Here is a 13,447-nt window from a genome sequence, read left to right on the forward strand (position 1 = left end):
TCTTCAGTAGCCAACAGCGCAGCACGCGGATGCTACGCTTCGTTGTTATTTTTTTCTTTCTTGTGGCTTGCCTGCGTTTACAAAAGCACAAGCAGCGGCGCTCTCTTGCGTTGGCTCTTTAACTTTGAATTATACTCTCTGGCGCTCTTGACTCACACACACACACATACACACAGCGACGACTGTTGCTGTTGTTGTTGCTGCTGCTGTTGTGTGTTCTTGAGTTGGCGCTGTCGTTGGCTGCTGCTGCTGCTGCTGTTATTGTTGTTGCTGTTGTGTGGTGGTCTCGGTCTCGGTCTCTGTTTCGGTTTCGGTTTCGTTTGTCTGCCTGCTGCTGCTGCTGCTGGTTTGATTTTTGTGCGCTCCGCAGCGTCGTCGTCGCCGTTGCCGTCGTTGCCGTCGTTGCTCTGCAGCTGCGTTCGTGCGCTTTTTGAAAATAGTTACAAGATGTTCATCGAAGTGAGTAGAACGCCGGAGCGGTGAATTGGACAAATACAAAAGTCAGCCGCCATAGAAGAACTGTAACTGAAACTCAATTTCAATATCAGACTGAAACAAACACACAAAAAGAAAATAAAAAAAAATATATATATAAATACCAAACATAAAAGAAAAAGAGTGTGAAAGCTGATAAAAACGAAAACACTGAGCACATGTTTTCCAAGAACCCAAGCACAAGTTCCAAAAAATAATGCGATCCAATTTTTTGTGGCGCGAGTTTTCAAGTTTTAAGTTCTCGCTTGGAGTTATCAACATCTCATCTGCTGATGAAGCATCAGCTTTAAAGTCCATGTCCAACTAAAGTGCAATCCATGCGGAGCTGCTATTGTTATTTTTAAATCGCTGACCGCAGAGAATTTAAACGCTAAAAATAAAACGGACCAAAAAGCAACAGCAAAACACAACAAAATAAAAATAAAAATTATATCGCAACGCGTTGAGTTTTTCCTTTGGCGGTCTATAAAAATACCCCCAAATGCAAAGGGTAAAAACTCGAAAGTGACAAACACCAGCAACTGCAAAAATAACAAAAACAACTGCAACAACAACAACAACAACACCAACTAAATCCAACAACCAATCGAAAACCAACAACAACAAAAATACAAAAAGTGTGTGCAGCGGCATTTTCCACAAGTGAGTGAAAATTTGTAGTTTCATTGCCCGATTCTAAAAATAACGCAGCAAACATTTTTGCTAAAATTTTTACAGACTCCCAAAAAAAAAAAAAAATGGGAAAAATACAAAATGTATTCAAATAAAATTTGAAACTATCAACAAATTGTGAATAGTGTCAAAGTGAAGTGCGAAATGTAAATTGCAAAAATCAAACAAGCAAAAATCGCACACAAACATAAATATAAATATACTATGTGTTTGGAAAAACATAAACAATGCAATCGGATTTTAAAATTTCCATACTGCAATTTTAATTGAAAATTTCTGCTGCACTTTCCGTCACTCTGTAGAAAAAAGCATACATTATTTTTATTTCCTCCTGTGCATTTTCTCTTCGCGCGTTGAGTTTTTTCACGCAACCTTTCGGCATTCGTTACTTTCGAGGGCGTCTCTTGGATATATATACACACACACACACACACACTATATAAATACATATATATATATATATATATATACTTTTTGTATATGTATTTATAACAGGTGACAGTTTTGTGGATTAGTTTCGCATTAAAGTGCATTGAGTGCTAACTTCTTGGACTCTTCTTCTAGACAAAAAGTTTTTCTGTGCTGCGTTTCTGTTTTCTATGGATTATTTTTGGATACATGTGCAGTAGCAGAGAAAAGGCTTACACTCTTTGCCAAAACAAAGAACACTTCGTAAAAAGGTTCGTAATTTACAACTTGAGTGCTGTAAAAATGTTCTTTTCATTCATAAGTGCTTGGCCAAGTTTTTAATGGCGAAAATTATCAAAAATTACGTATACTTTATTACGCATACGTACCGCTTGTTTATTTTGCAAAGGTCTGAAGAAGCCTCGAGTGCTCAACAATTTGATTATCAGATATATAAAATGAGCGTATTTCATTTTTAATGTACTTTTCTTTGGCATTTTGATTTTTATAACAAGAAAATATTTACGACTGAGAACGTATCAAAATTGTCCATTTAAATTTGTGGTCACACATTTTTAAACATGTTTAATTCTAGTAAATTATTAATTATTAAAAAGATATGAAAGAATTTTGTTAGTCTCAGATCAAAGTTATATCTTCTATTAACTGAAAAGAAAAATATATTTAAAGTAGTTTTCTTTTAAAATAACATATTTTCTCAAAGATAAAACATATTCATGCACATATTTAGATAAATTGCAATTACCAGTTTCAATTTTCCAGAGCGACAACTTACAAATCTTAATTCCACAAATCTGCTTCACTTAAATTAAGTGGTGTTTAGCATTTATATATAGTACTATAAGCACAAAATCATAGGCTCTTATTAGAAATTGCCTCTTCAGTCAAATATACAAATAAAAACAAGAATAATAGACAGAAGCACACCTGTGTGCGAGTAACAAAGAAACCTAAAAAATACAAGTATCTATATATATAAATATATATATATATATAAATATATATATATATATAAATATATGTGTGTATAAATGAAATGCTGCTTAGCGGAGTGCCTGAGCATATCTTATTACAAACCCAAGGATCATCGTAATCATCATCAAGACTTTTGTCTTGGTTGCAACAGCACAAAGAAAACATGCGAAATAATGGAAAAAGAACTGTGCAAAAATATAAAAGAACTTTTCTCATTATCAACGCAAGTGTTTTTAAACTTTGTTGCCTTGTCGTGGACAGCACTGCTGACTGTGTAAGGGGGGGGAGGGAACTGATGGGCAGAGGGGATGTGGGATGAGGGCGGCGGTTGGCATGCACAAAGCTCGCCTGTCGCTAACCAGTCAGTCAGGGCCATGGATATGGCCAGCTGGTCACTCATCGGATATGCTCTTCAGACTTCAGTCAAGCGTCAAAAACGTGGGCCATAAAAAGTGCTGACAATTTTTACATCTGTCATAAATTTGCGAGACTCGTAAATCTATTTTCTGCATTTTATTTGTTTATTTCAAAATTCTTGAACAACGAGAACAACGACGAGCGGCAAGTGGGCGCCTGATTGATGTGACAATTTCTTAATTAATTTGGGAAGCGAGAGCCTGAGCATAAAGTACGTAATTAAGTAGATCTGCTGCTGCACTGATCTCTACGGGTAATACATCAAAGTGCCACAGTTTATTCACATTCGACTGTTTGGCCTTTGTCGAACTCGATTTGCCCGCTTATCACTTTGGGCGCATTAACCTTTGCAAAACTGGCCAACAGGTAAAACTGTAATTTTTCCCACGCCTCAGCTAGTTATCAAAATCAGCTAAAATATTTATTTAATTATTTATTAATTTATTTTTTGTTTTTTGGCAATTATTTAGACACGGCACAAATCTACTGATAAGCATGTAAACAGTACATATAAATATATGTTTCTGTGTGTGTGTGTGTGTTGAATGTCTGGGCGTATTTATTGAGAGTTCAGTGACTTGCTTTATCATTTCGCTCTACTGAAATGTTGAAACATTTGGCTCAACATTCCTCATCTTTAGCGCTCTTCGCTGCTGCTGCTGCTGCTGCTTCAAGTTTGATAAGAATAAGACTTTAAAAGACTTTAAATGCCTTTCAAAAACATTTTCTTTTTCTTTTGTTTTTTTTTTTTTTCGTGTGTATTGTCAAGAAGTTTCCGCTCTTTATTATGGTAGATAGGATGAGCTGAAGAATGTGAAGACTCTTGTTTGCGTGTTACTTCTTTTTTTTTGCCGTCTGACTAAACCAGGTTAAGCAAATATGCAGCTGAATTCAGTTGCAAGACGCTTGTTATTCGTTAACTGTAAACAGTATTGAAAAATAAGTGCATATAAATATTAGCTCTTAACTCAAAAACAAAGAGGAGCTACTGTTACGGTTAGGTTAAGTAAGATAGGATTGATTGTCGACTATAAAGCCGACGTACAGATTTGGTCCATTGTGTTACGGTAATTTAGATGCTTTGCAATTCTTTGATAAATCAAAAGTGGGTCCAGCCAAATTTCGCAATCTCACTTGTGTGATATGTGGTTAGACGAGAGCATCCCATGGTGCTTAATCAGAAGTGTTCTGGAAATTCTTCTTCTTCGTCCTCACAAGTGTTCATATGAGTCTTCCAAAGTTAAATACAAGCACATTTTGATTGCCCAAATCTCCTCAAACATCGAATATCATTTACTGATTGCGCAATCCTCAGTAACAAATATGTTCAGATTAAGTTTAATAATAGAAAACACATACGATAAAAGTATTTGAAGTTTAAGTGAGTCTCCGTCGAAACTATCTTTACAAAGAATATGAACACTTCTTCTGCCATTTCTTCCTTTGCTGGAAGAGAACTAAAATACCTTGGACATATCGGAACGATCCGATATCCAGCCAAGGCAGCTGATATGTCTCTACAATCTACAATCCTTAGTATACAAAATCATACTTATATATTTATATAGAACTATCGATATTTTCGACATTTCAAAAACATCACACATCCCTTGGATAAATCAAAAGTGTGCATAATTTTTGTTTTAGCGCAGCAAAATATATTTTATCTTTAATATGCAGAGAATATTGCATCTCTGGGTGTTCTGGGTGCCGCTGCTGCCCACCCACCCAATTAGCTTTTCGCTGTTCTTTTTTGGCATTGTTGTTGTTGTTGTTGTAGACTGCAGTAAATAAGCAAACAAAAATTGTGCGCCATATTTTGCAGCCAACGCACATAAATAAGCTTTAGTCCAAAGCCAACTTGGCCGAGGTTGAGGAGATGGATACAAGGGGCTCTTCTTCTTTTTCTGCCTCTTGTTGGGCGGCAGCCACCAAAAAGTAGCTGGCAAATGGCCAAAAAGGCATGGCCAAATATGCCGCCTGTTGTTGTTGCTGCGGCTGCTGTTGCCATCTTTGAATTTGTTTTCATTCTTGGCTACTGTTGAGGCCAATTTTCCTGCCGCTGTACTTGAAGATGGCAAACTCGAGCAGCAACAGCAGCAGCACCAGCACCAGCAGCATCGTCGCACTAATAAATAATTTTAATTGTATTCATTTGTTGTTGCCCGTTTGGTGCCTGCTCCACTTTATTGCACAGCAAAAAGGCGGTCAAGAATATGCCAAAGATACCAATTTAAAAATGTTCATTGTTTTACAGCACTCTAACACGCAGCACACACACACACACAGCAAATTTGTTGTGTTCGGAAATTGAAAAACGTGTTCAACGACCAAAAATTGCTTGCCATTCCTTGACTTGGCCAGAAACGTTGACTTGCCCTACCCTGCCTAGCCCCACCCCTTTTCCCCTTTTCCACCCGCCCCAGCTTATCGACGCGACGCGTTCAAGCCCTCAAACAAAACGAAAAAAAAAAGCAGACCAGAAAAAAAAAATAGCAGCCAATTTCAGTTTCATTTACAGTTTGGCTCTCGGTTTTCATGTTCATGTTTACAGGTGCCTCGGCTTGAGCAAACTTTGTCACTGATAAGCAGCGATTCAGTGACTGCCCCCCTCGCCCATTCCTCACGCCGTCTGTCTCTTTGTCTGCCCACAGTTTTGAGTCATCGAACACGTCTTGCGTCGACTGCGACGCCTTATGCTGTCATACAGATATGAACAGTGTTGCTGACCAACTGCAAGCATATTGCGCATACGCCACGTTAAACGTCGCTCTTCATTTCTGCTTTGTGGCGTCTTGGTCACGTCTTTAGTATGCACTTTGTGCTCGCGTTTGCCCCATTTGCTGTTGCAGTCAACCGACAGCTGACAATGACGCCAACGCCAACGGCGACGTCAACGCTGACGCCAACAGCGACTGCAACGGCGACTGCATTATACATTTGGAACGTGCAAATCAGGGAACAAAAGCGAAACTATTTATTTAACTTGCTTGCTACGCTCTCTGATTTCATGTGTGCCGTTTACTTTTCAACAATTTTCCACAGCTACAGGCAAACTTCTTTATACTATAAACATTAACTTAAGGCAAAACTATTTAAGACTTGTCTGTGCCATTACATAATGCATAGCATATCAAGCGATCCGTACTTGGTTCAAATTCCAAGAAAGCGAAATAAAAGTAATACATTTTCTTTGAATTATAGACTAGTATAAAGAACACCTTCGCTCTCACTTAGCTTGAAAACTTATTATTTCAATTTAGTTTTAAATAAATGCTGATTTGAAATTTGCTCTTTCAAATGATTCACAATCAAATCATTCTTTTTTTTTAGAAGTGAGGCTAAACAAATTATATTGAAGAAAAATGCATTTCAAACCAAAGTTCGCGCTGGGCGAATAATGAAGGCGCTTTTCTTTTGCCCTTGCAACGTGCACCTCATCGCCGGCAATACACTAGGGAATGTGGAGGGGGTTAGTGGGTGGGGAGGAGGTTGGGTGGCAGCGACGACAATAGCGACATCGTCGTCGTCATTTATTGTTGCTTGTTATTGCGGCTGTTGTTGTTGCTGTTGTTGCAGTGAGCTCAATGCGCTCAATATCTGCTGCCAATACAAGCACACACACACACACACAGACAGATGGACACACCCACACATACAGGCACATACACATATACTGGCAATATAGGTGCGTTGTATTTATTCGCCTCAATTCTGGGCCAAGGTAGTTTTTATCTTTCTACTCTTTTTGTTGTTGTTGCTGTTGCTGTTGCTGTTGCTGTTGCAATTTGCTGTTGTTGCTGGCGTTGTCTGGCAGCTTTAGCTGGCTTGTTTGCTTGCTGTTTGTTGTTGTTGCAATCCTTGAAAAATTGTTTTCACACAGACAAGCATACGCGCAATTACAAACACAAATAAAGCACTCGGAACACTTTTGACCGCCATTTATGCTGTCACGTCTTCAATGCCTGTAACGCCTGCTCCGCAATGCCCCCTTCCCGCATGCCCCCTATGCCCACACACTCACTCACACACACACACACCTACCTCATGCATGCACAATTTGCGCTCTCACTTTACACACATTTATTTATTTAATTTTGGTTTTTCGTTTTATTTCTGTTATTGTTGCTTTTATCTGTGCAAATCGTCGGCCGCTGCACGTTTTCTTCTCTATTAGTCACATATTTTTTGGGAGCTTTCTGTTTACAGAAACACAGCAGCAAACACTGAAAGAAAGAAAACGAACAAAAAAAACCAATGGGATATGTATACAAATTGTATATATGGGCATATGGCACGGCACACAATAATACGTACTTGCCACAAATGATGATATCATATTCTGCTGTTACAAGTGCCAATACAAACATGTCTTTTTTTTCTGATTTGTGCACTGAGCTCTGTAGCGGAATATTATAATGCCAGACTAATTCCGATGCTTTACTGCTACTAATAATTCTTGCTTATATCATCTGAAGTTTAATTTATTTAGAAAAAGAAAACAATCGCAGATGTGATTAAAAGCCACTTATATAACTACAAATTAAGTCTTAGCTAAGCCTTTGCTCTTGATTGCATTTTTATATGGGCAATAAATAAATAAAAAGCAAATGCAAACTAAGCCACAGCAATAAATATTAAGTGATTAAAGATTTTTCAACAGCCTTGTCTGCGGAAAAGAAAGAAAATAATGTGTATAAAATGTTTACATTGAATACGATTTCTAATTTCAACATTTGCAATTGAACTTTGTGCATTTTAAATTTGCATGGTTTGCTCGGCTTTTATTTGAAGACGCCTGCTGCGAATTTCCATTACAACAATTGCCACTTGCAACAATTGGTTGCCAAGTCAAATGAATACAATTGCCATTTCCCCGCCGCTACGTTGCACCCCTCTGACAGCTTTTTCGCATTTGTTCTCTGCACACACACACTCACACTTACACACACACACACACACACTTACACACACACAAAGCCGACTGTCAATGACATTGATTTGAGTGTGCGACTTATGTTTGCCAGCTGAACGCCTTTCAGTTCACAATCCTCTAGCTCCCACTCCCTCCCTCCCCCCCTCGCTAGCTCGCTCCCTGCCTTATTTAGTCGATTTTGCTGCACATCGTCTTAGTCCTTTGGGTATCCTTCGGCCTTCTCTCACACTCACTCAGCCCTTCCTTTAGCTGGTGAAATCAATGGCTTTGCCTCTGTTTCTGCCTCTGCTTCACTCCACTCCTCTCTGGTCTGCCACAACGTTGCCTTTGTCTCTGTCGTTAGTCGCATTCTGCAGAGACGTCAGTCACACACACACACACACACACACACACACTGACACATTCACATACATTCACATCGCGTTCCGCCTGCATCCCAAAAAGTAAAACTGCAAAGTAGCGCAAGAAAAATGTATGCAGCACAAACTTTGTTTGGCAGCTTGTTTTACTTAAATTTGTATTTGTTAGGAACATACGTGTCGCAAGCCACAGCTCCTCTGAACCCACCGCCATCCACCCACTCAAATCTAACCACTCTCCACTCTTTTGCTAACAATTTGATAAGCCTAAGTCAGTCAAGCTAACACGTGTTCAACTTGTAGTTATTTCATAGTGCTTTTTGTTTGGTTTCAGTTTTTTAGCCATAATAAGTCTCCACACAGATTTACTGAGAGGTGAGAGCTATTTTTGCCACTTATTTTCCTACTGCTGAATATATATTCAATTTGTTTTTGGCCATGCATCCAAAGCTGGATATGCAATAGCAAAATGAATAAAAATGAATTTTATGGTTTTACTTGCATATACGCATAATTTAAATCTGTCTAGCTTTGCTCTATCTCTTTACCTGTCTCTCTCTCTCTCTTTCCATCGCCCTCAATATCCATCTCTTTCGCTCTCTCTCTCTATATATATATGCACATATAACTCACATTCAAAGCTTGTTTTGTAGTCCTGTTTGGTAGATCTGCCCGAGTCTCTTGGGGCCTTGTTTAGATTTATTGCTTTTTCGTTCTATTCTCGGGGCTCTTTTCACTTGATAATTGATGAATGCTTTGCGAGTGCTGCATGCGCCCACCGTACACTTACCAAAACTGTCAAACACACATACATATATATATATATACACACACATGTTCAAGGATTTACTCTTCGTTGCTGAATGTGCAAGTTTTGCTTTTAGCTTTTGTTTATTTGCATGACAAATGCTCACAGATCAGCCAAAAATAAACAACGACTTGCCAATCACTGATTCAATTAAGTCAAGTGCAGCTAACACACATACACACACACACACACACAGAGAATCTAATGTCAGCTTAAAGGGAATTGCGTCAGTTTCAATTGCCCTCAGCCTTAAACTGTCATCATTGTGCAGGTGGTGTTGGAGCGTGTGTTCATTGGGCACCCAATGGGTAAGGGGTAGAGATGGAAATCGAGCTCCTGCTGACAACGCGCTCCATAAAAAGCTTGGCAAGAATACGTGCGTGCCAAGTTGGCAGCTAAGTAGGCAACTGAAAATCAAATCCTGTCACAAATGAACGCAACAAAAGCAAACAATTAAAAAGTCTTGTACTGAAAATGGCTCGAAGAAAATATACCCTTTATTAAATATTTATAACAAACATTTTACTTTTTATTCAAGGAAGTAGATAGTCAGAACTTGACATCAGTTGTCTTCAGTTGTCTAACTATTATCTAATAAATTAATTTGACAAGTGATTGAAAGCCCAGTTCATGAAGCAGCTATCTTAGACTGTTTTATTTTATTAATTTTGTAATAAAAATAATAAATATATAAAAATGTTGTATACCTTTTTGAGAGCTTGCTTGCAGGGTATATAAGCAACAGCAAGAAATGGCGACACTTTAATAAAGCCAGCAAAAAAAAACAAAAAAAAAAAAACCAAGAGACGTCTACCAAATGCTGCTCAAAGTCACAGGCAGCTGTTTATTGTTTATGTGTGTGTGTGTGTCTGTGTCTGTGTGTGTTGATGTTGTGCGTGTGTAAGTGTGTTGGTGCGTGAATGATTGCCGGCGCCTGCTGATGACAAGTGTTGCGTGTTTTGAATATAGGAATATGGGACTTATACTTACTTACGCACTTACACAAAAGGCAGACACACACTTATACCCATACTCATAGCCATACTCATTGCGATACTCATACATATGTGTACATATGTTGTCTACTTATACAGTGCTTGTTTGAGCACGCCCCTTCTAATGACAAGCCATGTGAACTTCTCAAGTTGTGGCTTGATTATAATGTGATACTCGTAATACTTTGTGTGATTATGTGTCACTGCAAGAGTCCTCTGCCAGCGCGTCACTTGGCTTTGAGCAACAGCTAAAAATCACCTTAAGAGTGTGTGGAATAAGCGACAATTTGCCAAAATCTTCAAACTTGTACTTTCTATACTTACAACAATATGTTGTATTGTTGCTGTTCGAATTTTTTGGCACTTAAAGTTTGCATTTATTTTTACTTAATTCAATGAAATTGAGTTTCAATTTGAGTTTGAATTTGCCGTTCGTTAAAGCTTTCAATGCCCACAAAAGGAATTATTGTTGTCGAAAAATTGCGTTTCGCCCTTTTAATGGAATTTTCTTTTACGTTGTATTCGCATCAAAATTCCGCTCATTTGTTGCATATCCCAGAAAGGGGGAGTAAATTTGATCAGTTCTGCTTCCCCATTCAGTCATCAATCATCTGCCAAGCAGCCACGCCCCCTAATCAAAGCGAGCGAAATGTGTCGAACAGCAAATATGCAAAAACGGGCAAACCAATTTGGAGGTTATAGCCACCATATGCTAACTGTGCGCCTAAAAGGCTGCAGCAATTTTGTTGATTAGTCCGGTGTCTGCGGGAATTTCCCTCCGGTTTCCTCTTTCACATAACAGACTTTCTCACACGTCCTCTCCCTCTCACACTCCCTGTCGCTCTACATGCGGCCAAACATAAAAACTAAAAGCCATACACCCACAAGGACACACCCAAATACGCATACACACATACACACACACACACACACACACAGAGACACACACACACACAGGCAAACACATAATTGATACAGCAAACACAGCGTTACGTACAATAAAGGCGTACGCCGTTTTTGGAGTTTCTTTCGTTTCTGGAAAACCGATTTTTTTTATACACTCAGAATATGCAAAAAAAAAAAAAGAAAAAAATATGTTGCAAGACTCAAAATAGTTTTACATTTCTATCAATTCGAGCGAATTTCAACCAATGGCCAAAAAGTAAATATTATTGCTCTTAGTTAACACGAATTCTATTTAAATATTTATTGGCATTAGCCAGTCCGATTCTCATTGGTTTGCGAATAAAAGCCTTTAATATCCTTTGAATGACCAAACAGTGCTCCCTTGCTGAAACCATTTGAATTATTTATAAGTGACTGGAACGATTTGGCTTTAAGTTATCCAACTGATTTTGATGTAAAAAAGTGGCATTAATTACTACAGCCATTTTTCAACATATATCGATTAGTTTTTTACTTAACTTTAAAGATTCTTTTTCATTATTTATCTGTAGCAAATTGCATAGCAAAGAGCATTCATGAAACGTTGCCAACACGGTGTCTCTGGCCATTTCACTGTGTGTGTCTTTTTGCAGCTGCAGGATTTTATTATTGCTTAACTGGCTTTAAGGCAACGCAGTGGTGACTCAGGCAAACACACACAGGCACACACACACACACACAGCAGAGCAGCCTTTAGATGATGGCCACCTTTTTAGCACAGGTGCTCTCCTGCTGATGTATGCTGCTGGGGCCAAAGTCGTTTTGTGCTTGGGTCGTCTGATATATGTGGCCACGTGGTGGTGACCGACAGACTGCCAGGTCGAGCTGGCATGTTCCAACCAGCGAGATAGCATCAGCCAAACACCTGCCACTCTCCTCCTCCTCCTCCTAGATTCTCTCTCTTTTTCTCTGCCTGGGTATTTTGGCAGGCGTAGATTTGCGTTTCTAATCAAGGTTATTTTATGTTTGCCAAGCGCGCTCTTAATGCCCAAAATAACATTTTTAGTTATATATTTGCTGTTGTTGTCGGATTTGTTGTGGATGCTGTTGTGGCTGGTGTGGCTGGGCCCTACATTTGGCAGGCATTCGGTATGCTGATTCCAATCCAAGCTGTTTTTTGGCTAGCGTGTCGCATGCGTGATAAATTCAAGTCAAGTTTCGTTTTAGCCTTAATGCAGACACATTTCGGGCAACAGCTCAGCGTCCTCTGGCTAATTAGACCATAGCAGCGGGTGGCTCGTTGTGCATCCTGTGGCGAGGCGACTGCCTTCTAACAAAAGCAAACATTAACAATGCCAATTGTTTGCCAAGACAGCACCATTATCGTTAGCCACGTAGGCACTGGATGGGGGATGAACAGCAGCACAATGAAGCGCGGCACTTGAGGCCGCATTTGGTTGCCTTGACTTGTTGGCTAGACAAATTCCCTGCTATTGCCAGTTGTGGGGCTGCAAATGCATGTTGATGGCTTTCTATAGTCCCTGTCCAAAAATCATCATCATCATCATCATCAACAGTATGTCAGATGTTTTTGTTCTTCAGTTAGCCTGCCTTTTGCAGCTTGTTTGTTGTGTCTCATGGAAATTGCTTGGTTCAACAACAGCGTTAATTTAAATGGCCGCGTTGAAAAGTATGCTACACTAAACATATATTTATATTAATGTATGTGTGTGTATTTGTGTGTGTGTGTGAATTTGTGTGTCACTGTATAATAGACAACTCAATGATACGATTCATTCATCAATCAATACGAGCAATGCGCTGCTGGCTTTGGGTCAAAAGAGTTTGTCAATCGACTGAGGCTGCAAACAGCATGCAATGCATGTCTGTAATATCTGTCTCTGTATGTGTGTGTGTGTGTGTGTTGCCTGTAGAGCACTTAATGCGGCAATAATCGAGGATACGAGAACATGACAACATATGCATATCTGGGTTGCTGGCATTAAAGGCTTGTCAATTTGCATTGATTTGACACTCTTTCGATTATACAAATGATGCATGTGAATGAACCAGCGATTGTTTGGGAGAAAACAAATTGTATCTGAATGATGATAGATTTGGATATATGATAATAATTGCAAGGGTTAAGGATGTTTGCTTTAACCTAGACAGCCAATTTGAAAACAACTTAAATCTTCTTAGATCTATTTTGTATTCAATATGGATCTTCATCATGTAAGGCATCAGAAGTCTGAGCCGATTTAAATGACAGAAATTACCTGTTTTTATTTTATAAAATTTTCCAGGAAGCTTTGATCTGACCAAAATATTGTTCATATACTATTTCCGTTTAATTTACTTTATCAAGAATTCTTAACAGTTATTGACAATTTTTAAAAAAATTCAAGTCATTAAAAATGTAATAAACTACATCATGACTTATTTATGTTTAATTAACAAACCAAAAAAAAAGAGA

The 13,447-nt window shown here is 38.7% G+C and overlaps 1 protein-coding gene across 3 annotated transcripts in view; it reads left to right on the forward strand.

Moving 5' to 3' along the window:
- Positions 1–1,064: 1,064 nt before the first annotated feature.
- Positions 1,065–13,447, forward strand: part of LOC6562788 (pneumococcal serine-rich repeat protein) — a 42,459-nt gene continuing 30,076 nt past the window's right edge. For all 3 annotated transcript variants that reach the window (XM_032736384.1, XM_032736382.1, XM_032736383.1), the window contains exon 1: positions 1,065–1,137. The gene's annotated coding sequence lies outside the window, so the exon portion shown is untranslated. The remainder of the gene's footprint in view (positions 1,138–13,447) is intronic.

The sequence above is a fragment of the Drosophila grimshawi genome, unplaced genomic scaffold (assembly GCF_018153295.1).
Source record: "Drosophila grimshawi isolate 15287-2541.00 unplaced genomic scaffold, ASM1815329v1 contig_1377, whole genome shotgun sequence".
NCBI lineage: Eukaryota > Metazoa > Arthropoda > Insecta > Diptera > Drosophilidae > Drosophila > Drosophila grimshawi.